The sequence below is a fragment of the Oryctolagus cuniculus genome, chromosome 2 (assembly GCF_051225735.1).
Source record: "Oryctolagus cuniculus isolate XC-2025 breed Fujian yellow rabbit chromosome 2, ASM5122573v1, whole genome shotgun sequence".
Classification (NCBI taxonomy): Eukaryota; Metazoa; Chordata; class Mammalia; order Lagomorpha; family Leporidae; genus Oryctolagus; species Oryctolagus cuniculus.
In genome coordinates this window covers 66323228-66350255 of record NC_142868.1, presented here as the reverse complement: position 1 = coordinate 66350255, position 27028 = coordinate 66323228, and the positions used below count along the sequence as shown (strand labels likewise).

The following is a 27028-nucleotide window of genomic DNA, read 5'->3' as shown; positions in this document are numbered from 1 at the left end:
TATTCATCATTTAAAAAAACCAGCTTTTGGTGTCTTTGTTTTTCTCTATTATTTTTCTTTTTTCTACTTCATTGATTTCTGTTGCAATTTTTATTATATCTTCCTTCTTTTGGATTTTGGCTTTGTTTACTTTTATTTGTGTAGATATTTGATTTGAGATTTTTATTCTTTTCTATAAAAGACATTTAGTGCTATAGATTTCCCTCTAAGTACTGGTTTTGGGCTATCCTGCACATTTTAACATATTGCATGTTCATTCAGTTGGAAATACTGTTTATATTATATATGATTTCCCTTTGCTATCTTCCTTAAATCACAGTTCAGTCAGAAGTATGCTATTTAATTTCCAACAATTTTGGGAATGTTATAAATATCTTGCTAACACTAACCTCTAATTCAATTATACTCCATTCATTTCAGTGAACATACCTTGTATGATTTTAATACTTTTAAATTTATTGAGGTTTATATTATATTCTAGAATATGAACTATCTTGGTGCAAGTTCAGTTTTTCCCAAAATGAATTTATTCTGTTGCTACTGGGTAGAGTGTTCAAAAAATGTGTTAGGTTCAGTTGGCTAATATGATTCAAATCTTCTAGATCCTTATTGATTTTCTTTGTATTTGTGCTATCAGTTGTTGATGGAGAGTTGCAAAAATCTCTGACAATATTTGTGGGTTTATTTCTCTTTGCTTGTTCTCATCATTTTGTTTTATGTATTTTGAAACTCTGATGTTAGACGCATAAATATTTAGTATTCTTATGACTTCTTAATTAATCTCATAGTCACTATAAAGTGATCCTCTTTGTGTCTAGTAATAATCAATGTTCTGAAATTTGCTTTATATGATATTAAAAAAATCACTCGCACTTTCCTTTGGTTAATATTATCATCGTATTAATATTTTTATGTATGTATGTATAGGTATATATACCTAAGACATTCTTTTAAAAATATTTATTTTTCTTATTTGAAAGAGTTACAGAAAGAGAGGCAGAAAAGAGAGGAAAGAGAACTTCCATCCTCTGGTTCGCTCTCCAAATGGCTGCAATTGCCAGTGCTGGGCCAGGCTGCAGACAAGAGCCTGGAATTGCATCCAGTTCTGCCATGTGGGTGGCAGGAACACAAATGCTTGGGTCATCTTCTACTGCCTTCCCAGGTGCATTAGCAGGGAGCTTGATCGGAGGTGGAGAAGCCAGGACCCGAACTAGAACTCATATGGGATGCTGGCTTTACAGGCATCTAATTAACCCACTATGCCGCAATGCTGGCTGCCTTAAAAATATTATTGAGTTTAATTTTTGGGTATGTGAAGTTACTTAGAAATAGTTTATATTTTGAGGCTTTATTGTAAAGTTTTTTAAGAGGAACAGAATAGCTTCTCACCCTGGGCTAATTCTCCCCAATACTAAAGGTATGCTCTTCTGAGAACTCTATGGGTTATATATAGTTTGCTATCCACAGTTACCAAGAAGAAGGATTACATCATGCCATGCAGGGCCGCATGCAGTCCAAGGGTCAGTCAGGTGGCAGAGGGAGTGAGAAGTCCTGAGCGAGAGCCTTTGTTGTGGATTCTGCAGGGAGAGGTACGCAGGTTTAGTATTGGCCCTTCAGATGATTTCAGGGGGTTCCAGGGCATGGGGCTATCCCTAGGTGACTAGTGTCTGGCCCTGGAGTGATTAGGGCAGAGGGATAACGGCTCTGCACTGAGAGCTAGATAGCCAGGTAGCTGGGTGTCTGGACTTTGGGTGGATGGATTGGTTTGCACAGGTTTGCAGTTGAATCTTTTACCATCTAGAGGAGCTGGCTAGCTTTGCAAAGGGGAGACTTTGTAGGATCAGCAAGCCCTATATACCAAAACATCAGAAAACACAGAAAATGAAAAGATGTGATTAGAACAACATGGACACATGTAGGGGAGAGGGGCGTCATTCAGACTACCACAAAAGTCAGTTGCATTCCACATACCATGTTTGCCATTTCTGTGTGCTGTCTGCACAGCCTCCCAACAACCCTGTAACATAGGTATGGCATTTGGAATCAGGGGTCCATGCAGTTTACAGATGAGAAACTTGTGGCTGAGAAATACTAACTAACTAACAGTTGTCACATAACCTCTAAGGGTTGGAGACAGAATTCAAAGTCAGATCCACCCAACTAACACCCGTTCTCATTGAACAAATATTAACATCCCCATTCCATAGATCATACATGTCAATGAAAACAACCTCAAACAGGTCAGGAAAGTGGCCGTGACTTCATGAATTCCTCCAATTCCGTCCCCCATTTCCACAATTCTTGCAATTAACCTAGAAATCTGAGCCTTTGTATTATCCAGAAAAAATTGTCTCTGAAATGTTGAGAACATAACATAAAATGATAGGATGTGGAGAAACTTAGGACAGAAAATCAACTATGAAGTTGAAGAAAAGAGACCTTTTCCGTATCTCTCTGTGCAGGGAATGTTGATGGAGTCGTGGTGGCTTCTCACAGTACACCCTGTGATCTTCTAGGACAGGAATTGGTTGTGCTTTTCATGCATTTTCCATCCTTCCACCATTGGTGTGCAAATGCCTAACGACAGTCACTGCAGGCACGATGGCTTTCTTCTCTTCAGTAAACCCTGCCCAGGGTCTTGCTTTCTGCTTCCTCCTGGCGGCCATAGCAACGTTGTAGGGGTAATCCGTGGTTGCCCGACTTCTCAATGGGAATAAGACTCTTTATAAAGGAAACCTGATGTCCTATACAGGACAAACCAGAAGAGTCCTTTTAACCGTACTAGACTGGAATGTTTTAGAAGATATTCATGCGGTCTACTATGTTCCTCCAGCTGTTTTCAAAGGTGTAAGGTTCACACAGAGGTCTGTCTCTATTCTAAACAGAGGAATCATGATGAGCGACAGAATGCACAGGTGAATTAAATCAGTTGATGGCCACAACCACCCGACAGGGTTACCGTTTTACACAGGACAAAGTTGAGATTCAGAAAGTGGCACAGCCAGAGGGTGAGCTGGGAATCAGAGCCTCTGTGATTCCAGGACAGCGTCTCGGCCACAGAACACTCTTGCTAGGTCCTCATTCTGCTGTTTATTCCCTACTGACTGGCTTTCTAGATTTAGAGCCACAACCGAAGACAGATTCTTTTCCTTCTCAATGAGCAAACTTTGACTTAGAAAATATGGACTTCCATGAAATCAGTATCAGCAAGGCAAACTCACTAATAAGGAGAAAGGGGGAGGCGGGGCGGTCCCTGGCCAAAGAAGAAGTAGAGGTGAAAGTGGGATGTGTGCAGCCCCAGTTCCAGCTGGTGGGCAGCAGAGGCAGTGCTGGGGTCTTTCCTGCATCTCCCAGCTCTGGTGTGCCAAAAAGCTGGGTGTATTCTTTTTGTGTAGTCAGGCATTTGAGATCTGTGATGACCTGGCATAATTCACCTACTGATCCTGAGACAGCGAGCAGCTGCAGTCTAATCACCCTCAAACATGCAAAGTCTGATGCTTATCAGGAGGCTATATCAGCTGACTTTATAAATCAGGGGCTAAGAGGGAGACCAAGAAGGCCAATCTTTGACAATTATATTTGTTTGAAAGACTCTAGTCCCCCAAGGGGGTTTTCCCAGGGGTCCCTCCCATGGCGGCCATGGAAGGATGAGGAATTATTTCGCGATCTATGCAGACCTTATTGAACCCTCAGATCGTTAGCTTTCTTAATGCATGTAATCCACACAAAAAATAAAGATGAACAACTGCACACAAAAATGGGAGAAATAAAGAAAAAAGCCACGAATGGCAACAACAAATATCTGCCAAAATGTTAAGAAAGGAGTCAGTCTTCCTTTTGATGAAAGATAAAATGAATGCAATACTATATTTATTTCCTACTAAACTATCTAAAATGCTCACAACCCACCTCCCAAAAGAAACAAATGCAAGTTTCAGTGCTGTCGTATAAGAAAATAGAACTCTCTCTGTGTAACTCTGACTTTCAATAAATAAATAAATCTTAAAAAAAAAAAAAGAAAATAGAACTCTAGCTAGTTAGAGAGATAGAAGTCGGCAGATAGATATACACACACACTCACAGATTGCCTAGTCTTTGACCCAGTAACTAAGCTGTTAGGAATGTGATTGTGTTGGTCCATTTTATGTGCTGTAACAGAATTACAGGCTGGACAATTTATAATGAGCAAAGTTCATTTCACTTACAGTTGTAGAAGCTGGAAAGTACACCTGGCACAGGCATTCTTGTTGTGCCATACATAGCAAAGGCATCACGTGGGCGACAGGGAGAGGGAAGGGGCTAAACTCATTCCTTTCATTTTTATTTTTTAAAGATTTATTTATTTATTTGAAAGTCAGAGTTACACAGAGAAACAAGGAGATGCAGAGAGAGAGAGAGAGAGAGAGAGAGAGGTCTTCCATCCACTGGTTTAGTCCCCAATTGGCTGCAACAGCCAGAGCTGCACTGATCCGAAGCCAGGAGCCAGAAGAGCTTCTTCCAGGTCTCCCATGTGGGTGCAGGGGCCCAAGGACTTGGACCATCTTCCACTGTGTTCCCAGGCCACAGTAGAGAGCTGGATCGGAAGTGGAGCAGCCGGGACCCAAACCAGCACCCTTATGGGATGCTGGCACTGCAGATGGCAGCTTTACCTGCTACGCCACAGTGCTGATCCCCAAACTGATTCCTTTTCATTCATTCCGGAGGACATTGGAATTAAGTTGCCAACACATAAATTCTGGGGGACACATTCAAGCCACAGCATTCCACGTCTGACTCCCCAAATTCTTATTCTCACCTTCAAACTACATTCTTTCCATCCCAGTAGCCCCTCAAGTCTTTTTTTTTTTTTTTTTTTTTTTGACAGGCAGAGTGGACAGTGAGAGAGAGAGACAGAGAGAAAGGTCTTCCTTTGCCGTTGGTTCACCCTCCAATGGCCGCTGCGGCTGGCGCGCTGCAGCCGGAGCACCGCGCTGATCCAATGGCAGAAGCCAGGTGCTTCTCCTGGTCTCCCATGGGGTGCAGGGCCCAAGCACTTGGGCCATCCTCCACTACACTCCCGGGCCACAGCAGAGAGCTGGCCTGGAAGAGGGGCAACCGGGACAGAATCCGGCGCCCCGACCGGGACTAGAACCGGGTGTGCCGGCGCCGCAAGGCGGAGGATTAGCCTAGTGAGCCGCGGCGCCGGCCGCCCCTCAAGTCTTAACTTGCTCTGGTACCAATTCGAAAGCCCAAGTCCACTGTTGCACCTAGATCAGATATGGATGAGACTCAAGCATGTTCATCCTGAGGCGAATTTCCTTCCAGCTGTGAGCCTGTGAAACTAAAACAGGCCACATACTTGAAAATTACAATGGTGGGACAGGCAGAGACTGGACATTCCCACTCCAAAAGGGAGAAATGCCAAGGAAAAAGGGGTCACTGGTCTCAAGCATTCCCAAAATCCAACAGGGAAAACAATATTCGTCTTAAAGCTGGAAAATAATCTTTGACTTCCTGTCATGCATTGTGAGCACTGTGCGTTGAGGGTGGGCCCCCAAAGCACCGGGGCAGCTCCGCCCTAGGCTTTGCTGGGCTCAGCCCACCCAGCAGCTCCCATGGGTTGGCATTTTGTGCTGCAGCTCTCCCAGGCTGGGGTTGCACATTAGTAGCTCTACAGTCCTGGGATCTTGGAGTCAGCCCTGCTTCCCTGGTTCTACTAGGCATTGCCTGGCATAGACTGTCCATGGTGGCTCCGTGCCAGTGACAGGTCTTGACCTGGGCACCCAGGCTGCCTGTGGTAGCCTGTGAAATCCAAGTGGAGGGTGACATGTCCCCACACTCCATGCACTTTGCAAGGCTCACCACTTGCCCTCCAGAGTAACAGCTTGAGACACACCTGGGTTCTCTTGCCCCACAGCTGGGGTGGCGAGGAGCACTGCACCAAATACGGAGGGCTGCCAACGCTGAGGTCTTGCAGGCACCTCCCTGGAAACCTTGCCCTCAAGGCACTAGCTACAGTGAAGAGATCTGAAATGACTTCAGGGAGATCCTCCCACTGGCATGATGCAAAGCACCCAGGCCATTTCTTTCCGCACAAATCTGTTTCTCAAGCAGTCAGTTGGTCACAGCCCCTTCTTTACTGGCCAAAGTATGAATCCTTCAAATTCCTGGGTTATGTTTCTTTTTTTTTTCTTCTTCAAAGATCTATTTATTTACCTGAAATGCAGAATGACAGACACACACACACACACACACACAGATCTTCCATTCACTGATTCACTCCCCAAATGGCCATAGTGGCTGGGCTGGATCACAGTTATAAGCCAGGAACTCCATTCATGTCTCCCACATGGGTAGTGGGGACCAAGTACTTGGGCCATCTTCCCCTGCCTTTCCGGGGGCCTTAGCAGGAAGCTGGATCACAAGCAGAGCAGCTGGGACTCAAACCGGCATTCCAATATGAAATGAGGACATCACAGACCATGGCTGTACCCACTGTGCCACAATGCTGGCCCTTCCTTCTTAATCACAAATTTATTCTTTAACTCATTTCTCTCACATGCTACTGTAACAGTTAAAAGAAGCTACCCAGCAGCCTGAGTGCTTTGCTGCTTAGCTATTTCTCCTGCTGGATAGCCTAGTTCATTGCTCTTGGGTTCTGTCTTCAGGAAAGCCCTTGGTCGTGGACACACTTCAGCCATGTTTTTTTGAGGATGCTCCTCATTTCCCTCTCATGCCTCATTAGAATTGCCTTTCCCTTCCGTATTTCTACCAACATTCTGATCACGACCCCTTACATAATCCCTCGGAGGACGGAGGCTTCTGGCTTTGCAGACCTCCCCCAGAATTGCCCATCTGCAGCAGCCCAGGCTTTCTCTGCTTTTTCTGTCTGCTCTTCCAAATTCTCCCTCTATCCATTACTCAGATCCAAAGCTGCTCTCACATTTTCAGGTATCTGTCACAGCGGCACCCCACTTCTCTGGTATTGATTTTCTGTCTTTTTTTGTTTTCTGCTGCGATAACAGAAAGCCAGATTGAGTAACCTGTAATCCACAAAAATGTGCCTGGCTCACCATTCTGCAGGCTGCGATGGAAAAGATCAAGGGCCTGAGGTCGAGGGAGGCATTCTCACCATGTCAGCGTAGCAGAGGACATCACATGGTCAGGGGGAGGGGAAAGTGGACCAAACTCCACCCCCTTGATAATGGCATTCAGAGCCCTCATGAGCCCTTCAGGGTCTCGCCCATCAGCACTGGTGCATTGAGGATTAAGTTTCTAAAATGTGAACATTGGAGAATGCATTTAAACCACTGCAGTGATATAAAAAAAAAACAATTACAAATGTATGACCAGCAGTGGGTGTTTGGCATGGCGGTTGAGATGCCCACATCCTATATTGGAGTGCCTGGGTTCTGGTCCCTTTCAACTCTCAATTCCAGATTCCTGATAATGCATATCCTGGGAGGTAGCAGGTGATGGCTTAAGCAGTTGGTTCCCTGCCACCCACATGAGAGACCTGAATTTTGTTCCTGGCTTTGGCCCGGCTCAGTCCTAGCTGCTGTAGGTATTTGGGAAGTGAACTAGCAGACGTAAGATCTTTCTCTCTTTCTCTATTTCTCTGTGTGTGTGTCTTTGTGTTCTGACTTTCAAATAAATAAATATTTTATTTTATTTATTTTTTTAAACCTAGATATCTTTTTTTTAAAGATTTATTTATTTATTTGAAGGACAGAGTTACAGAGAGGCAGAGGCAGAGAGAGAGAGAGAGAGAGAGATCTTCTATCCACTGGTTCACTCCCTAAATGGCCTCAATGGTTGAAGCTGGGCCAATCTGAAGCCAGGAGCCAGGAGCTTATTCCAGGTCTCCCATGTGGGTGCAGGGGCCCAAGGACTTGGGCCATCTTGTACTGCTTTCCCAGGCCATAGCAGACATCTGGATCAGAAATGGAGCAGCTGGGACTCAAACCAGTGCCCATATGGGATGCCGGCACTGCAGGAGGCGGCTTTACCCGCTACACCACAGCACCAGCCCCTAAATAAAATTTTTAAAAAGAATATATGACCTACACACTTGAGATGCTTCACCTACCTAGAATTCAAGGAATGGAAATAGAACACAAGATATCCCTTTTACTCAGAGTGTGAAAATAAAGAAATGTGATCATATGACGTGTGGGTGAGGCTGTGGTGACACAATGTACCCTCGTTTGCTCTCTGGTGGGAGTGATGCTGTGTAGCCTCTTTGGTGGGCAGTTAGGCAGTATCTGTAGAATTAAAAATAGGCCTCCTTTTGACTCAACAATTTCACTTCTCTGAATTTCCCCCAGAGAAACATTTGCACAAGTGCACAAAGGAATCTAATGCAACATTGTTTGTCTTAGCAAAACCGAAAAGTAGCTCAAGTACCCAATGATAAGGAAGTAGCTTGATAAATAGTGGTTGTTTTTATTACAGAATCCCATGCAGCAGTTGCAGGATGCAGATCTTCATGGGCTGCCGTGAAAATGTCTCCACGATAAGCTGCCAAGTGAATGGAGAGCATCTTAACATGTGTGCACCACTCCCAGCCTCATCCACGCATTGAAGCATCCATATAGCAGGGCCTTCAAAACATTCACGCAAATGTAGGTAGGAGAAAACGATGAATGGATTTCAATATTTTTAGCCAAATAAACTTATCTTTGAATTTCATATTCCATGAATTTTTGAAGTTTATGCAAATATTTTCTATAGATACTTGAAATTACGTGTATATTCAATTTTAAAAGGACATGCATTACCAGCAACAACAGTAATTTCTACAAAAGTGATGGTGATTAAATTAAAGCTAATTAGTGAGGACTTCTAATCTGTTACATTTTAAGTAAAGTTTTTACCAAAAACACATGTTCGTTTATAAGATGTGGAATTAAAAAATATTTAAAAGAATGATTGCAAAGATTTTACTACACTGATAATTATCAAAGCATTATTTGGTATAGTAAAAATTTGAAAATAGCCTGATTATCCAACAGTAAGGAATTAAATAGAGGCAAGATCTCATGAGGGATTATAATACAACCATCAAAATAGTATCTAGCAGCCCACTAAATAACAGAGGAAATGTTCATAGCCACAGTCCAGGCAGAAAACAACAAGTCCATGATTCAGTAATTGTCAACTCCTAGCTCCAAAGCAGAGACGTGAGATCCAAAAATCTGAGCGTGCTATAGCCAATGGTCTATTTAAAGGTTTGGTAAAATTAAGTCAAGGAGATGGATGATTGAAATCATGATCCCTCCGAGATAATGGAATAACAGAGGGCCACAGGAATTGTAGCAGGGAGAAGCCTGGCTGGGCAGGATGTCGAAAATGGATGTCTCCGGGCTCAGAAAATGACACCGCAAAATACGCCGCTTTGGACTTCAAACCGAGAGCACAAGGAAACAGGACGTGCAGGGAGGGACTTCCTCAGAAGTTCTCTTATCTAAAGGCTGGATCTGCCAAAGAGGAGAAGATCAAGTCCCTGTACAGAGGGTGAGACTGACAGTCACACACCATCCTGGAGCCCAGAAAATTTGTCCTAAGCCATCGAATGTTCGCTGACGTCATCCATTCTCCCTCTGAAAGTACCTGCAGCCTCCTCACTTCTCTCTTCCACATGAGGAAGGATTTCTTTCTTTTTTTCTTAAAGATTTATTTATTTATTTGAAAGTCAGATTTACAGAGTTACACAGAGAGAAGGAGAGGCAGAGAGAGAGAGAGAGAGAGAGAGAGAGAGGTCTTCCATCTGCCGGTTCATTCCCCAATTAGATACAACAGCTGGAGCTGCACTGATCCGAAGCCAGGAGCCAGGAGCTCCCTCCAGGTCTCCCACGCAGGTGCAGGGGCCCAAGGACTTGGGCCATCTTGTACTGCTTTCCCAGGCCATAGCAGAGAGCTGGATTGGAAGAGGAGCAGCCGGGACTTGAACTGGTGCCCATATGGGATGCTGGCACTGCATGCCAGGGCGTTAACCCGCTGCGCCAGAGCTCCGGCCCAGAGGAAGGATTTCAACTTCAACCACTGGCAGCTCTTGCTTAGGGACACTAATAAATTGATTGTGCTTTCCTCTTATCAATCTGTCTCTTATCATAGGATTGTTGGCCTGGCCCCTTGGTAATGGTTCATGGTAACTGATGTTTCTGTGTCTACACCCTGGCAGAGGCAATAACATTCACGATGCTGCTGCAGGTGAATCCGTCCCCACCTCTCCTTGCTCTGGGTCCTTCCAGGGATTGAGGTCCAGGCTCAAACTGGAGCGAGCCCAGCTGACCCAAGGGACACTGGTCCTCTGATGGTTGTCACTGGTCTGGAGTATGTGTGGTCTCCTCCCTCTAACTGCCTGAAGAGGGACTTAGGCCAAGCACCGTGTCCTCTTCCTGCTGGGGGACCTTGGCCCAGTGGAGAGCTCCACATACAATGGCACCGGGCAGCCATGCATGCAGGCTCTGCTCCTCACTCCCTCTCTGGGGTACTAAGCCTCCCCGCTGACGGCCAGGCCAGGTTGCATACCCTATCCTTGGACTTATCGGGAAACTGGTCATGTTCATTAATCATGAGAAATGTCACACAAAATGTCAAGTGTCCCCCTTGAAAGTCAAGAATGAATGTTAGGGGGATTAAATGGTAGACTTGAGTAAGAAAGAAACCCCGTAACAGAATAGCTTCTACATTAAGGAACAGAGTGGCAAGAAAGAGAATAGAAAAAGACTGTGGGCGGGGAAGAGGAGAAGTAGAGAGAGAGAGAGAGAGAGAGAGAGAGAGGCTTCTGCATTTACAAATGACAATGCTTTTTATTTCTAGCTGCCCCTCCCCTGCCCCACAGCCCTGGAACTTGAGTCAGCTTGTGCCTTCCTAGAGGAGGGAAGGAAGGCAAACATCAGGGGGAAAAGCACCATTTACTAACTGCGTTAAAAACTACTTGAGAGCCCAAGCACTAGACAGACGGGTTAAAAAAAAAAAAAAAAAAAAAAAAAAAAAAAAAAAACCAACGCAGCAATTAACTAAACACATCCAACCCCTGCCGGAGTCTGGGGGTAGAAAAGAGGAAGAATGAGAGGAGGAGAAGCGAGGAAGACAGATTTCTGATGCGGAGGCAGAAGTTGAGTGCCTGGACAGACTCCAAAGGGTGTGAGCCTGCGCTTTGCTTCGCCCTACTAAGTTCAAGTACCGTTTCCCCGCGCCTCTACACCCATGCACAGTACTTACCGCTCGAGAGGGAACAGAAGTGTGAGGTGCCTTGTTTGTTTTAGAACGAGTGGGCCCTGGCACGGACGGAAAGGGAGCTCGGAGAGGGGCAGGTTGGGCCGGGCACCGCTGCCTGGCCCCATGTCGGGCCAGTCCCCAGACCCGGCCCGTTCAGCTGGAAGGACTGGCGAAACCGGCACACCGGCTCCAGAGAACCAGCCAGAATCTGCTTTGCTTCTGCGGTCGAGCCTGCAAACACATTTAAAAGCTTTTCTGGGTGATTTGTCAACAGATTTACTTAAGTTGCAGCGTGACCCTGCGACTGTGGCTGTGCTTTTGAGCAACACTGACACCAAGTGTTTGACGCTTTAGGACAGCAAGGAAAGTAAGGTCGTAAAGGGCCAGGAAGAGGAGACCCCAACTGCCGCCACTCTCACTCTGGGGCCTCGCTGCTCCTCACGTGGGCCATGCACTTGCTTTGCCGCCTGAGGTTCTGCAAGGGGCAGTGGTGATGTGTGAGCCGCCCGGTCTTGTCTGCTCAAAAGTGACTGTGGGTGTCAATGTGAATTTGGGGGGGTGTCCTTTGTGTAGAAAAGATTATTCAGGGGTTGGTCACTGGGTTCTAGGGATTAATACTCAGGGGTGGGCATCAACCCTCTCGGTTAAGACTTCTCTGTCTCACATCAGAGAACCTGAGTTTCCTTCCTAGCTCCAGCTTCCTGCAAATGCAGACCCTGGGAGGCAGTGATGATGGCTCAGGTTGTTGGGTTCTTGCCACGTAGATAAGAGTCTTGCACTGAGTTCCTGGCTCCCTGCTCCGGCCTGGCCTGGCTCTGGCTCTTGTGGACATCTGGGGTGTGGAACAGTGGGTGGGATTAATCAATCAATCAAAAATATTTTCAATTAATACTTAACATATATTTTATAAAACAAAAATAAACTAGTTCTTTAACTTGTTAGGCTCAAACTCAAAGTTTTATTACTTGACTAAATAGTAATGCACTCTCTCAACAATCATTTTTACTATTTGGAAAGTTCTGTCAACCAGAAATTGACATATTTGAAAGGAAATTTAAATATAGAAAATAGAAAATCACTTCAAATGTTTAAGGAGGCTAAGAAAGTTTATGATTGGATCCTTTGAAATATTGACATTTTCTTTACTACATTCTTATTTGGTTTTAGGCATATATGACTGAAAAGCTTTCCAATATACTTAACTTTTTTTTGACAGGCAGAGTGGACAGTGAGAGAGAGAGAGAGAGAGAGAAAGGTCTTCCTTTTTCCGTTGGTTCACTCCCCAAGTGGCCGCTACGGCCGGTGCATTGCGGCCGGCACACTGCACTGATCCGAAGCCAGGAGCCAGGTGCTTCTCCTGGTCGCCCATACAAGTGCAGGGGCCCAAGCACTTGGACCATCTGCTCCTTTCCCAGGCCACAGCAGAGAGCTGGATCAGAAGAGGATTAACCTACTGCATCACAGCTCCGGCCCCCTAGATAACTTTTCAAAATCATAGAATGGGGTGGGTACTTGGTGTAGTGGCTAAGATGCCTCTTGGGATGCCTGCACCCCCTATCAGGGTACCTGACTTTGAGTCCCTGCTCCGTGTTCCATTTCAGCTTCCTGTTAATGCAGGCACTGGGAGGCAGCAGGAAGTATGTGAGTCCTTCTTACGTGGGAGACCTGGATTGAATTGTGGGCTTCTGACTTTAGCCTGGTCCTACCCCAGTTATTGAGGGCATTTGGAGAATGAACCGGCAGATGGAAGAAGTCTGTCTCTCCCTCCCTCTCTCTTTCTGTTGCTCTGCCTTTAAAATAAATAAAAAATAAAGAAATGAAATTCTAAAAAATAAAAATCATATAAAATAAGCATATAAATAAGGCAATCTGTGAAGTTGCTGAAATGATCCAATATTGGTTTCAAACTTAGAAACAGTTATCTCATTCTTTTTACTTTAATAATGTAAGTATAAATAACTAAAACACATTTTAATTTGGGATCATAATATTTATTGATGAGGTGCTTCAACAGGGCAAGTTATCTTTAACATGATGAATATATTAAATTGCAGATAAGCACAGATGATTTTGAAATATAACACAACAATATTAATACTATGACTTGATTTACATAATAATCAACTCTTAAAATTGATGAAATACTGGCATATCACAGAGGAGCTGCAAGATTAAGGAGCTGGTTTAGAATGCAGCAGATACGTAGCCTATATTTTTGATTCACCGTAAATGTTAATTCCCTTTTCATTCTCTCAATACTAAAATGTGAATGACTTTATCACAAGGACATCTTCCTTCTGCCGAGAGGAATGCAGAGCCCTGGAGGGGAGCTGGCTGTTTTAAAGGTTCCTCCACAGCCAACTTGCACAGATCCTGTCTCTTTCCTTCTTAGCTTTGTGGGCCCCTGTCCGCTAGAGCAGGAAGAGGGTCTGAGGCCTTCCTACTGCCATGGAATCATGAAATGGGGGTCCGAATGCTCTGGGTTGGGTGCACTAACACTGGTGCTGACACCATAGGTCCCCTGTGACACCTGGTGTGATGTCATTTGCTGTGGAGGGTGCTGATAAGTACTTCCCTGCATTTCTCAGAGCAGGTGACATCCTGTTCCCCTGCATGGGCGTCAGTGGAGAGGCGCCCCAAGACTGAGCACCCATCTTCTACTTGGGCTGTGGGGATGGCTCTCGGGGTGGGTGACTCCTGGCTCAGGGTGGCTCAGGGAAAGCTGCAGGCTGAGCTTACTAAGTGCCTGGGCCTGTAATGACTGACGAGAGGGGGCTGGCAGCGGCCACTCTGATGGCCACGAGCAGGTAGAGGAATCTTTCACTGGCGTTCCCATGACCCTGTGCGGCTACCCTCCTGTTTCGAGACCCTCCTCCCCGGCTTCCTTCCCCAAGGAGCCCCAGATGGAAAGAGCTGGTTGCTGCGCCTGCCTGGGTGCCCTAGCCCTGGATGGCATGCTTGTGACTGACCTGGGTTTCAGGATGTCCAGTCTGCTGGAGGTGTCAGAGGGTGCATTGGCCAAAACACTGGGTTTGGTGTTCGTAGGCATAACGTGGAGGAGGAGGTTACCCTTCTCTCCAAGCACATTGGTCAGGACAATTCCTGCGGACTATGAGGAGCTTGGCTTTTCCCGGGCCCAAGACCTGGACAACGTGTTATGTTCGTATGGCCTGAAAGTGACTGCAATGCGGAGCTGATCCCGAGACGGAACTCCCAGGATAAGACACTAGTCCAGTGGCTAGTGCAGCACACGAAGGGCTTTGCCCAGCCATGACCCTGACTGCCTTGCCTTTCTGTGTCTGGGTGGATGGGAGGCACAGTCACAGTGACCCTTTCTTGTGTTACCAAGAATGAAAAGAAAAGGCCATTGTTCTTGCAAAATCAATAAATAAGAACATAAACATTCCGGCTGTCCAGGAGGCTGCAGATCTACCTGACTTCCCAAAGAGTGCAGGGCCAGAGTCCCGCCCCTCCACCGCTCTGCAGCTGCTGCGCACTCATTGGCTGGGAAGCCCTGGCACTGGTGACAGGCCCGAGTGCAGACCAGAAGTGAAACCTTAAAGTGAGAAATCAAGCGGGTCATGTTCTAGCCAAAGAATAGTACTATTTCTGGCTATTGGAAGAAATGAGTAACCAACCTTTCAAGATGAGTTGTCAGAATTCAGCTGTGAGCATGATCACAGAACTGTTCACACTATACCCACCTTAGCACAGAGCGTGTTTGTTCTGGGCTCTCTCCCAAGCCCACACCCACTGGGGAGTGGGGAGAACGAACTAAACTATGTTTAGTGTGATCTGGTAAACTCCACCTGTTTGCACGAATAGAAATTCTTCCACTTTAAGACAAACACTGAGTTATTTTTGTAGGAACATGGGGCTGCTCAGAGCTCACAGCTCAGTCTTCCCTGACCATTATAATTCACTCTCCAAAATAGATACTTTCTCTTTCCTTTTCTAAAAATACGTGCCTGGTATAACAAGCAAAGCCAAAGAAACCAGCGGGACACTTTCCATGTCCCCACCCCACATCCAGGCAGCCACTGTTAGCGATGTTCTTCCAGCACATTCTCTGCAGATGTACAAACACAAAGGAACCCTCTGCACAGGCATATTTTCTGCAGTTATTACAGGAAAGTCGTAATAGGCACCTTACTTTATAATATGTATCTTACAGCAACTCGTGTTAGATCAATCCAGAACACACGTGAGAGAGAAACAGAGCTCTGCTAGTAACTGCCAGGAGAGCAGGGGTGAATAGGTGGGGTTACATGGCCTTGGTTATTACAGAGGGAAGGTGTGGTTTGGGCAACCTCATGGTGGAAAAAACAGTTATGTCCATTTGTGTCCTCTAGATTCACCCTCCACTCTGTGCAACAGAATGGCTGGGTGAGTGACTTCCTGTACCCTCACCCACTAAGCCGCTGCTGGCCTCTTCTGGCCTTTTGGGAAAGTGTGCTGTGGCCTCTGCTACAGTCTGAGGACCTGGCTGGCGTCCTGTAATCTGGCTTTTCTGGAGCCATCCTGGATCTCTGCTGCCTGATGCCATCTCAGTGTCACTCCACGCCTTCTCCTGGCCCTGAGAGTAGCTGTGACTCTGGTGCGAGCTGGGCGTCAGCAGCCCTGTCTTAGATGCATCTGTCACATCCTTGCCCTCCGAGCCTTTACCCTGTGCCACCTTGGATGTGATGCTGACCTGAAGGATGCAGCCCTCTGGGGAACTTAAACCTCCCCCTCGTCTGCCCAGACAAGTGGAGCGCAGGTCCTGGGGTTCCCAGGCTCCGAAGTCCCTCTCTTCTTGCTCAAGACTTGGTCCTGAAAAGGGGGAGAGGGGAGCACCAAGGCCCCAGCGTTTGGCCTCCTTGTCTCTCTCTCCTTCCCTTTCCCTCACAACCCCTCAGCTTCAGAAGCGGCAGGCTCTGGTCTTCCCACTTCCTCCGTGTCACAGCTTCCTCTGTCTGAGGCTCCCAGCTTTGCGGCTCAGCTGCTGTTGAAGAGCTGGGAGATTTGCTTCTGCGGAGGCGGAAGAGTGATTTGGGTCTATGATCTGGATCATCAACTTTGACTGTTTGGCCTCCTAAAAATTTTGACAGAAGTCTCTCTATAGAAATCCGCTTTCTAGTTGGCTCCCCTACTGCAGACACAAACAAAAGTCCAATTTGATGGTCAAGGTAGAGCAAAGATGTCACGGTTGTGGCAGATACCTGTCTTTCCCCTGAAACACTCCAATTCAGCCTGTAAAACTACACAAAATGATAGCACAGCCCTGGGTATTCCCCGAGAGCTTCCACTCTCTTGGGCTGTTTAATGGGTGATGTATTGACCTGAGCTCAGGAAAAAGAAAGAGGGAAAGACAAGTGAGAAAGGGGGCTCCCTCCACCCACATAACTGCTGCAGTTCCAGCTCATCAAAACAAGACTCTAAAACAGTTGCTGGAAAGTACCTTGAATGATCCCTTCACAGAAATAACAGCAGAGAGGAAAAACCGTGCAGTGAGAGGTTAGGCCCCAGGCAGACACGCTCTGTTTCTTGTCTTCATTTCCCCCTGAATTTTTCCTCATCCTCCAAGTGTTTATGAGAACAAGTCCTGTCCCCAGGGTCCCTGGTCAGTGCCCCTGGCATACTCAGGGACAAAACAGCAGGGTGGGGGTGAGGCATGGGGAGGGAGCCCAGGGTTTGGGAGAAGGCAGATCTGAACATGAATCCCAGGTCAGCTGACTTATGATATGCAGTTACTTACTCTATGTCTACGTAGTGGGCTACTGTTGCATAATCAGGTGGGTGAATACCTATTCTCTGGGGGAGATAACTGTCCTGGTTCACTATCCAACTACGCTTCCAACTATGTAGTTGCCTATAGATACCACAGCTAAGCTCTGGGGGCCCTATCTATGGCTTATTTGGGCTATTTTTTCCTGGTTATTGCCTGTATAGTTTCAGAAAGATAATTTAAGTTTGTTCCTGGAAATGTTTTTTTCTTTTTTTTTTTTTTTTGTCTAATTTCTTGAGTTAGAGTTAATTGATCTGAGCAATAACAAATGTGTTGAACTGCAAAGAGCTGAAGAGCTGTGAGTTGCAAAGCGAGGTACGAGCCCCAGCTAATGTAATGACCCTGGGTGGGGGCCTTTCTTTGTCTGCAAACGGAGGGTCAGGAGCAGGCAGAGCTTATGTGCTCTCATTTCTAATAACATCTAAGAATGCTGCTGGCTGATATTTCCCCCTTTCTGACATTCTGTGGCCAGCAGTTGGTCACTGCCCTTTCAGACCTGTCCTTTATGGGGCATAAGACACCCAGGTCCCACAGTCCCTCCTCGGGCTGCACCCTCCAGCTTCTTTCAGTTCACACCCATGGGAAGCACGAGCTAATGAGATCCGGCAGACTCTACCGAAAGATGAGCCCATCGCTTCAGACCCTTGTCCTTTCTCATCTACTGAAAAAAGCCCATTCAGACCGCGCCTGCCTCCCGGTGCAAGGACCTCTGAGAACAGAAGCTCCGTGGATGTTCTGACAAGCCCATTCAAGACATTCTTGGAAACGGTAACTGGATCCTGGCCTCATTAAAGATCCTTGCAGAAATGTTCCGAAATGTTCCAACCAGTGTCTGCCTGCCCCAGAGAGGGCCCCACAAGGCATGGCCTGCATCAGACCGCGTATGGGTCAGACAGCTCCAGCATCATCTTCAAGGGTAAGGGGACGTGAAACCCCAGGTTGAGCAGGATTCTCTAAATTGCCTGATTGTAAAATGCAATTTGCAATGACAGAATAATCTTAGTAACTTCACTAAAGTGCTTCAGGAGCATTGCAGAAAAAAATGAGGCACTATAAATCCTGCCACTCAAAGTGAGGTGTAAGAACCAGTAGTGGGGTCAGTGCTGTGGCCTCGCGGGTAAAGCCGCTGCCTGCAGTGCCGGCATCCCGTATTTGGTCCCAGCTGCTCCACTTCTGATCCAGCTCTCTGCTAAGGCCTGGGAAAAGCAGAAGAAGATGGCCCAAGTCCTTAGGCCCCTGCACCTGCGTGGGAGACCTGGAAGAAGCTCCTGGCTTTGGATTGGCATAGCTCCAACTGTTGTGGCCATCTGGGGAGTGAACCAGCGGATGGAAGACCTCTCTCTCTTTCTCTCTTTCTCTTTTCTCTCTGCCTCTGCCTCTCTATAACTCTGCCTTTCAAATAAATATATAAATCTTTCAAAAGGAAAAAAAAAAAAGAACCAGTAGCATTGGCTACTCTCCAGGAGTCTGTGAGAAATGCAGTCTTAGGCACCATTGCAAAATTGTTGAATGGAAACCTGCATTTAACAGAATCTGCAAGAACTCCTACGCATCTGAACTTTAAAAAAAACTTTTTAAAATTTATTTATATTTTATTTATAGGCAGAGTTACAGAGAGAGGGAGAGATAGAGAGAAAGGTCTTCCATCTGCTGGTTCATTCCCCAAATGACCGAAAGGACTTAGATCATCTTCCACTGCTTTCCCAGGCCACCGCAGAGAGCTGGACCAGAAGAGGGGCAGCCAGGATATGGGCACCCATATAGGATGCTGGTGCCGCAGGTGGAGGATTAGCCCACTGCACCACAGCGCCAGCCCCTGCACGTGAACTCTGGAAAAACTCTGATCTGAAACGCCTTCAGAAACTAGAGGAACTCTGTGTTGAAAGGTCTAGATTTGTGTTGCTCATTCTCTCAGTAAAACAGTCTCACGGGGGAAGGCTTGTCATGTACAATCCACCTCCACATGGAGTTATATCCAAGTAAACATAAAACTAACTCCAAGAGCAGAAAGCAAGGGCACGTGGAGGTGGATTGTACATGACAGCAAGAGTCCCAGAATTCCCCAAGACTCTTATATGTTCTCTCCTCAACAGCGTCTATGCGACCACTGGTTGCCTGGTATGGTGCTAGAAAAAAATAAAAATGTGGAATGATCCCACATTAGTTTAAAGCTTATGTTATGTGAGGAAACTGCAATAGCATCACATTCTAGATGAATGTCCCTTAGTGAAGAGACTCAAAGAAATTTCCCAAGTCCACAGAAAGAGCAGGCTCAGATGCTGGGCCATGCACTCCACATTCTTCCTTAACTGAAACCATGCTGGGAAAGAACCTAAGACTGGTTCTGAAAATGTTAAAGCATCGGATGCATCGGACCTTGTGCGCAGCTTGGGAGGAAGCTCCGAGACTCCCAGCAGTTACCCAGCTCCTGTGGGAAGACCCAGTTGGCACCTGTGCACTGCAGGTCCATGACACAGTTTTACAGGATAGGCAGCTCGGGCTAAAGTGAAGTCTGCCTGGAAGAACCAGATGATTGAGATCCTAGCGGCTGTGCGTCTTCCCTAAGTGGGGTCCTCTTCTCCTTCAGTGGTGGGCGGTACCCCCCCCCCAGCTCAGCATGCTGGCCACAGCCCCAGGGACATTTCTCATCCCAGTTATCAGGCTCTGAAAAGTTCTTCTCTACCCGCCACCGATTCCCTGAACAAACTGATTTGTGAGATCTGGAAGAGTACAGCTCAGAAAGAATGTTTCCATGACCTGCAACACCCATCTGCTCCAAACATGGTTTTCATTCCCAGACTCTGTGAAACTCAAGAAATCCCAACTTTTATTCTTGAAAATGAGAAGTGGAAACCAAAGAACAGGTGGAGCAGAACAGGAGCCAAGAGGGAGTGGTTGAGCAGAGATAAGGTAGAATGATCTCTGGGGCAAGAGCTGGGATCAGGTCAGTGGGGCAGCAGTGGGCTGGGGGTGGGCAGTACTGCATGGCGGACGTGGTGGGCAACTCTGTTCTGGTTGAGTACTAGTGCTGAGATAGCCCAAGGAAAATCCATACTTTTTTTTTTTTTTTTTTTTTTTAAGGTGTATTTGAAAGGCAGAATGGCAGGGCTGGGGGAAGAGAGAAATCTATCATCCATCTGAAGTCAAGAGTCTGGAACTCCATCTGGGTCTCCCACATGGGTATCATGGGCCCACGCACTTGGGCCATCTTCTACTACTTTCCCCAGAGCATTAACCAGGAGCTGGATTGGAAGTGGAGCAGGCAAGGAACCCAAACCAGGGCTCAGATATGGGAGGCCTGCATTGCAGGTGCTGGCTTAGTTCACTGAACCACAACATCGACCCCAATTCTACTGTTTCAAACCTTACGAATGACTGATGTCAAAGATAAACAAATCTAGACTCTAGCGAAAAGTGGTAAGGGTGAATTTTAATCAGAGAGGAACAGTCGCAATAAGGAGTAGAGTCCAGCATGCATTGAACCCAACTTTGGTTTTTTTTTTTGTTTTTTTTTTTTTTTTGTTTTTTGGGTGCAGAAGACTTTATTGATGGTTTCATGACAAGGTAGGGCTCCCTAAGCCCCTCCCCTCCTCCAGGGGGTCTGGGATGGAAACTGTGAAGAGGGGCAGATTCTCAGCGTGGTGGGGACTGAGTGGGGGCAGGGACTCCCCAGCGGCTGAGGGCCTCTCGTCCTCCTCTGGTGCTCTCGCTGGGGCCGGTGGTTTGAGGGCTCTTACTCCTTGGAGGCCATGTGGACCATGAGGTCCACCACCCTGTTGCTGTAGCCAAATTCGTTGTCATACCAGGAAATGAGCTTCACAAAGTGGTCATTGAGGGCAATGCCAGCCCCAGCATCGAAGGTAGAGGAGTGGGTGTCACTGTTGAAGTCGCAGGAGACGACCTGGTCCTCGGTGTAGCCCAGGATGCCCTTCAGGGGGCCCTCGGATGCCTGCTTCACCACCTTCTTGATGTCGTCATACTTAGCAGCTTTCTCCAGGCGGCAGGTCAGGTCCACGACCGACACGTTGGGGGTGGGCACACGGAAGGCCATGCCAGTGAGTTTCCCGTTCAGCTCGGGGATGACCTTGCCCACGGCCTTGGCAGCGCCAGTGGAGGCAGGGATGATGTTCTGGGCAGCCCCGCGGCCGTCACGCCACAGCTTCCCAGAGGGCCCGTCCACGGTCTTCTGGGTGGCGGTGATGGCGTGCACCGTGGTCATGAGCCCCTCCACAATGCCGAGGTGGTCGTGGATGACCTTGGCCAGGGGGGCTAAGCAGTTGGTGGTGCAGGATGCGTTGCTGACAATCTTGAGAGAGTTGTCATACTTCTCGTGGTTCACGCCCATCACAAACATGGGGGCATCGGCGGAGGGAGCAGAGATGATGACCCTTTTGGCTCCGCCCTTCAAATGAGCCCCGGCCTTCTCCATGGTGGTGAAGACGCCAGTGGATTCCACCACGTACTGGGCACCAGCATCACCCCACTTGATGTTGGCGGGATCTCGCTCCTGGAAGATGGTGATGGCCTTCCCGTTGATGACCAGCTTCCCGTTCTCAGCCTTGACCATGCCGTGGAACTTGCCATGGGTGGAATCATACTGGAACATGTAGACCATGTAGTGGAGGTCAATGAATGGATCATTGATGGCGACAACATCCACTTTGCCAGAGTTAAAAGCAGCCCTGGTGACCAGGCGCCCAATGCGGCCAAATCCGTTCACTCCGACCTTCACCATCGTGTCTCGGGGACACGCTTGCACTGCACGAGAAGAAGCGGCTGCCTGTCGAACGGGGCGGAGCAGAGAGCCCCAACTTTGGTTTGTTCAGAGGTTACTGGGTGCTTCAAAGGGACAGTGGTGGAAGGAGGGAGTGGTGAGCAAGGGCTCAGCAGATTTAGGGAAGTGAGACATTATAAAGCAGGACAGGGAGGCTGGTCCATGTGAAACTCATCTGGCTTTGCTTACTGGAACGTTGGCTCCTGCCGTCAAACAGAAGCTAAAAGACAGGGGCTCGGTCTTCAGGTGTTGGCTGCAAGAAACAGAAAGTTCCTTGGTATTTTAAGATGTTTAAGTAGAGAGCAGTCTGCATAGCAGGACAAAACATTTGACCAGATGCCATTATATAGGAAACCAGTGTCCACATAGGATGCCAGCATTGCAGGTAATGGTCTAACCCACTACACCGGCCCCAGGGAGTTTACTAAGAGACAGCTCCAGGCAGACAGAGTGTGCACACGTGGCTGGGAGGCCCTGCATGTTTCCAGAGTTCTGGTTCCTCTAGCTGCACAGCTATTTCCACCGCTCTGCCGGAACCTCCCTGTTCTGTGGCTGTCGCAAAGCATGCCGGTCGTCATGAAAGCGATTGTCGTGAAGGCTGGAATGAAGGCTGTGACTAGGGTGCTTTATGTGTTTCCAGAGGAGGAAGGTCATCTGATTGGTCGATGTGTATGAAGGAAGCATTCAACATGAGCCAATCAGGGACCTGGCACAGGAGTAGCCGATTTTGAATAGAAGTTTGCAGAGTGCTCAGTCAGCTCCAAGATGGACAAGATGTTCAGCAGACGCAACAACACAGTGTGTGTTTCCTGGTCTCTCCGTGGTCTCTCGTGTTCCTGGAGGGTTACACTATGTATGCTTCTTCTTCTCCTTTCCAGGGGCCCCCGGACTCCTCTCATTAGCATCTTTGCTGGGAGGTTCCTGTGAATGTTGAGAGTAAATGTTAGCGTCAGGCAGATTTCAGTTCGTGCCCTGATTTGGTGGGACAGTCACCTCACCGAAGACTCAGTTCCTGTGTGTAACAGGCTAATAGCAGTAGTTCCTCGGAAGGTTCTTCGTGAGGTCAGATGGGAGGAGGCATGGAAAGTGCTCGGTGGAGTGTCTGGCCAGGTACCAGGCCAAGCGTCCCTGCACGGCGGTCATCTTCCTGCCGCAGGAGCTGGCGCACAGTTGAGGTTCAGGGGATGCTGGGAGAATGGATCTAGCGCGGGACTGTGGCGGGCTACCTCTTCCCGCACCACTCCTTCTTGGCTCTCTAGCCACGGAGCTCAGGAACAGCGGGAAAGCAGCAGGCCTCACTCCAGCCTTCGCGACAATTGCTTTCACGACCGGCATGCTTTACGACAGCCACAGAACAGGGAGGTTCCGGCAGAGTGGTGGAAATAGATGCACAGCTAGAGGAACCAGAACTCTGGAAACATGCAGGGCCTCCCAGCCACGTGTGCACACTCTGTCTGGAAGCCCACACAGGAGCCATACAGGTCCCAGCGTCTCCCTGCGACTCCACAGCACGCCCAGATTTGCAGCTCTGGTCTGGGCCAGCAGTGACTGAGAAGTGAATGGTGCCTGGGATTAGATTCTCCAAGGAAAGTTTGATTTTTCTCTCCATGGCCCTTTATTGTTGGAGGCCAGATGAGATTCCAGAAAATGGCTACCCATTGTTGCCCCTGTGAGGTCAGTACCCATAACCTTGGCAGGTTATTCTTAAAGTAAATCTTTAAGAATACATAGCATTTATTTCAAGGTTTGCCTTAAGTGGTATATTATTTGCTGCTCAATCTCAGTTTCCGTAGGTGTCCTGTGTATGGGATGATGGGTCATAATGGGCTACCTTGCACTCCTCGCTGCTGACTCAGAGGTCAGGTCCACCCATCTGACCTCTAAGAGGGTCCTCCATGCCGGGCTTCACCAAGTGGACGCCTGCCTCGCGGCTTCCCGTGGGTCAGCAGATCCCTGTGATTCTGGTGTGGAACAGAGGCTCTCCCCCTTCCAGGGCAGGAAAGCCACGCTGGGTGGAAGGAACTCAATCCAAGCTGCTGCCCTTACAGGTGCCTTCTCCTTGTCCTCACCTGGGTGTGCCACGTGTGCCCCATGTCCTCCCAATTCCAGCCGCCACCATGCCTGGCCTCAGTGAGTGCTGGCGTCTTCTGAGCTAGTTCAGCACAAACCTTGAGAAAGAAAAGTATCCTTTCCACTGTTTCAGCCAAGACCACTGGGAACATTTAAATAAAGATTGTATACATAGAACAGGAAGGAACAGGAAAACAAAATCCAAAAACTTAGATGTGGCCAAGCTTCCAAAGCACAGGTCGTTCTGACAAACATCTCAGTTTTCTCCCAGGTTGACGTGGGCTCAGTGCACAGGCCTCTGAACGTTAGAAAACAGATCAAGATCTTTGCCTTGGCACCAGTTGGACTTCTTGTCCTCAGAGTCTGCCTGGGAGGCTGGAGGATGGGTGTCGGTGGCTCCCAGGTCATCTTTGGGGCTGTGCTGTAGTTTCAAGTTCCCTTTGTCCCAGTTCTGCCCACTGATGAAGACAGCCTGACTCTACCTGCCCTGCCTTTCTTCCTCAGAGCAGTGCCTTATGCCATGCTCCTGGCCCCTCCCCAGAATGATTGACAGATGGAAAGTGGGGGAGGGGGAAGAGGGAGAGGATGGGAGAAATGGCAGCTATTTAAATTCTCATTATAACAATTCCATAGGGATTCTGGATTGTGAGCAATTTCTGGAGCGCTGTCCTTAGGTGGAGGAGCTGTCCATGATTGTAGTCTACCAGGGAGGCAGTAAGCTTGGGGTGGGAGCGTGCACAGGCAAGGAGGTAAGGCTAAGTCTATCAACATGTGTTTATGGAAGTTTTATTCTGACAGCCTCTAATTTTAGGGCCAACTGATAAGCTATGTCAGAGGCCAGGTGTCAGAGTGGAGGAGGTGCAGGCAGCCTGTGGAGAGAGAAGGTGTGACGTCGGAGTGGGAGAGTGCCCACTTAACATTTACCATCTGGCCATGAAACCAAGGGAGCCTGACCAGTCTGGTCTTGGGCCCATTCACTTGCAGGGCATGTGGAAAGTTAGCAAGAGCTGGGGCTGGCGCCGTGGCTCACGGATGCCTGCGGCGCCGGCATCCCATATGGGTGCCGGGTTCTAGTCGCAGCTGCTCCTCTTCCAGTCCAGCTCTCTGCTGTGGCCCAGGAAGGCAGTGGAGGATGGCCCAAGTGCTTGGCCCCTGCACCCGCATGGGAGGCCAGGAGGAAGCACCTGGCTCCTGGCTTCCAATCGGTGCAGCGCCGGCCATGGCAGCCATTTGGGGGGTGAACCAATGGATGGAAGACCTTTCTCTCTGTCTCTCTCTCACTGTCTATAACTCTGTCAAATAAAAAAAAAAAAAAAAGAAAGAAAGTTGGAAAGAGCTGGGACTGTACTCACTTAGTGCTGCCTAGAGAGTCACAGGGCAGCAGAGGGGCCAGAGAGCCCAGGTTCATGGAAGGGAGGGAACACAGTAGTTTCCCAGGGGATTAAGGACTGTGGAAGGAGACGGGAGAACAGAGGGCTGTCAGGTGGGGGTGAATGCCAGCGTAGACATGGAGGGTTAGTGAACTGAAGGGCCTGCTGGGGTCAAAGGGTTATATGGACTTGGGTTCGAGGGAGTACATTGGAAAGATAATAAGTGGTGGTCCAAGAGGAGGTAGATGGACTTGAGGGAGGGAAGGGGGAAGAGGCAGTTACTGGTCCTGGTGTGTTTGTGGCTGAAGGCAGGGTCATGAGAAGGGCTGAGGCAGGGAAGAGAGCAAGACCATTAGAAAATTAAATTCCTGGCTGGCGCTGTGGCTCACTAGGCTAATCCTCTGCCTGTGGCGCTGGCACCCCAGGTTCTAGTCCAGGTTGGGGCGCCAGATTCTGTTCCAGTTGCTCCTCTTCCAGGCCAGCTCTCTGCTGTGGCCCGGGAGTGCAGTGGAGGATGGCCCAAGTGCTTGGGCCCTGCACCCGCATGGGAGACCAGGAAGAAGCACCTGGCTCCTGGCTTTGGATTGGTGCAGCACGCTGGCCATAGCAGCCATTTGGGGGGTGAACTAACGGAAGGAAGACCTCTCTCTCTGTCTCTCTCTCTCTCACTGTCTAACTCTGCCTGTCAAAAAAAAAAATTGAATTCCTCTAACTCAGAGGACTGTTTTGGAAGAATCCTTTCAATCAGTGGTCCACAAACTAGGGCTCAGCGGGCAAACTCTGCCTGTCGCCTGTTCTTAAAGTTGTGTAAGAACACAGACAAGGCCGTTCAGTTATGTATTCCCTGGGGGTGCTTTCATGCTACAGCGGCAGTGCATGAAAGTGTGTGTTATCTGGCCTTTACAGGAAACGCTGGGCCACCCCCAAACAATGTTTGACAACAAAAAATGTAAACAAATGTGACTTCCAACTCATTGTGTAGTGGCTACGAGCCTGGTGCCCTTGGAGCTCTGAAAACACATTTTGAATATTACGGAAAAGCTCTTTGCTCTCCTTTATAAACAGGTATTTCAGCTTTGTAGTGACAAGATAGAGAATAAATGTCAGCTCAACTCGAGTTGCTGTTGAGAGTCTCATAAATATTAGCTAAATGTTACCCCAATTTTATGTAAGAAGACAGAGCTCTCTGCTGTATATATCAGCCCAGGTTGGATTAAGGAATGAAGGGCTCTGAATTTCCATTCCTGTATTGGCTCTGAGTTGGGTTGTGTTACATCATCCCAGCTGGGTCAGCTCTGGAGTTTTAAGTGCTTTGGGATCCACGTCTCTGTCAATCTCCTGTGTGTTCAGAAAGCCTCTGGCCCACCTACAGAGTGGTGGGCTCAACTCTAAACCACCACACTACTCATTTTTTTCACAGCAACCGTGCAATTACACAAAAACCATCAGAGGATTTTCTCCATCACAATTGTCCCCTATATTTCCAAGTTTTGTAGGTATTTGGGATTTTAGATACAATTTTTATTAGTAGTAAATTATAGTCTTTCAGTGTATAACTTTTCTTTCAAGTACATTTCATTTGCTTTCCATTTGGAAACTATATTCAAAAGAATGCTTTTGACATTTCTATAATGAAATATAAAATGTTCTTGCTGCCTCCCCTTGTATCGTAACTTCTCCAGTCTCCTGTTAGATAGGAGCTGAGTAATATTGTTGTGGGTAAAGACACGTGGGTCATGTATTTTCCTAGTTCTTGCAGAGCCAACACTGCCTTTCTCTCTTTCTTTCATGGGTAACAGCACTGGTTTGTGTAGAATTCCGGAGTCATACTGGTTATGCTTC

General features: G+C 47.8%; 1 long non-coding RNA gene and 1 pseudogene across 8 annotated transcripts in view; both read right to left on the bottom strand.

Moving 5' to 3' along the window:
• The window catches only part of LOC138848477 (uncharacterized), a 46719-nt gene extending 34683 nt beyond the window's left edge, over nucleotides 1-12036 (bottom strand). The window contains exons 1-3 of one of the 7 annotated variants that reach the window (XR_016228931.1): nucleotides 11880-12036; nucleotides 11209-11436; nucleotides 1488-1577 (exon numbers count right to left, since the gene is read on the bottom strand). This is a non-coding gene — a long non-coding RNA (uncharacterized LOC138848477). The other 6 variants (XR_016228934.1, XR_011386302.2, XR_011386303.2 and 3 more) reach the window with 6 other exon arrangements.
• Nucleotides 12037-20680: 8644 nt separating this feature from the next.
• On the bottom strand, nucleotides 20681-21789 carry LOC138843043 (glyceraldehyde-3-phosphate dehydrogenase pseudogene; annotated as a pseudogene). The gene has a single exon (XR_016228929.1). The product of XR_016228929.1 is annotated as a glyceraldehyde-3-phosphate dehydrogenase pseudogene (transcript).
• Nucleotides 21790-27028: the final 5239 nt, after the last annotated feature.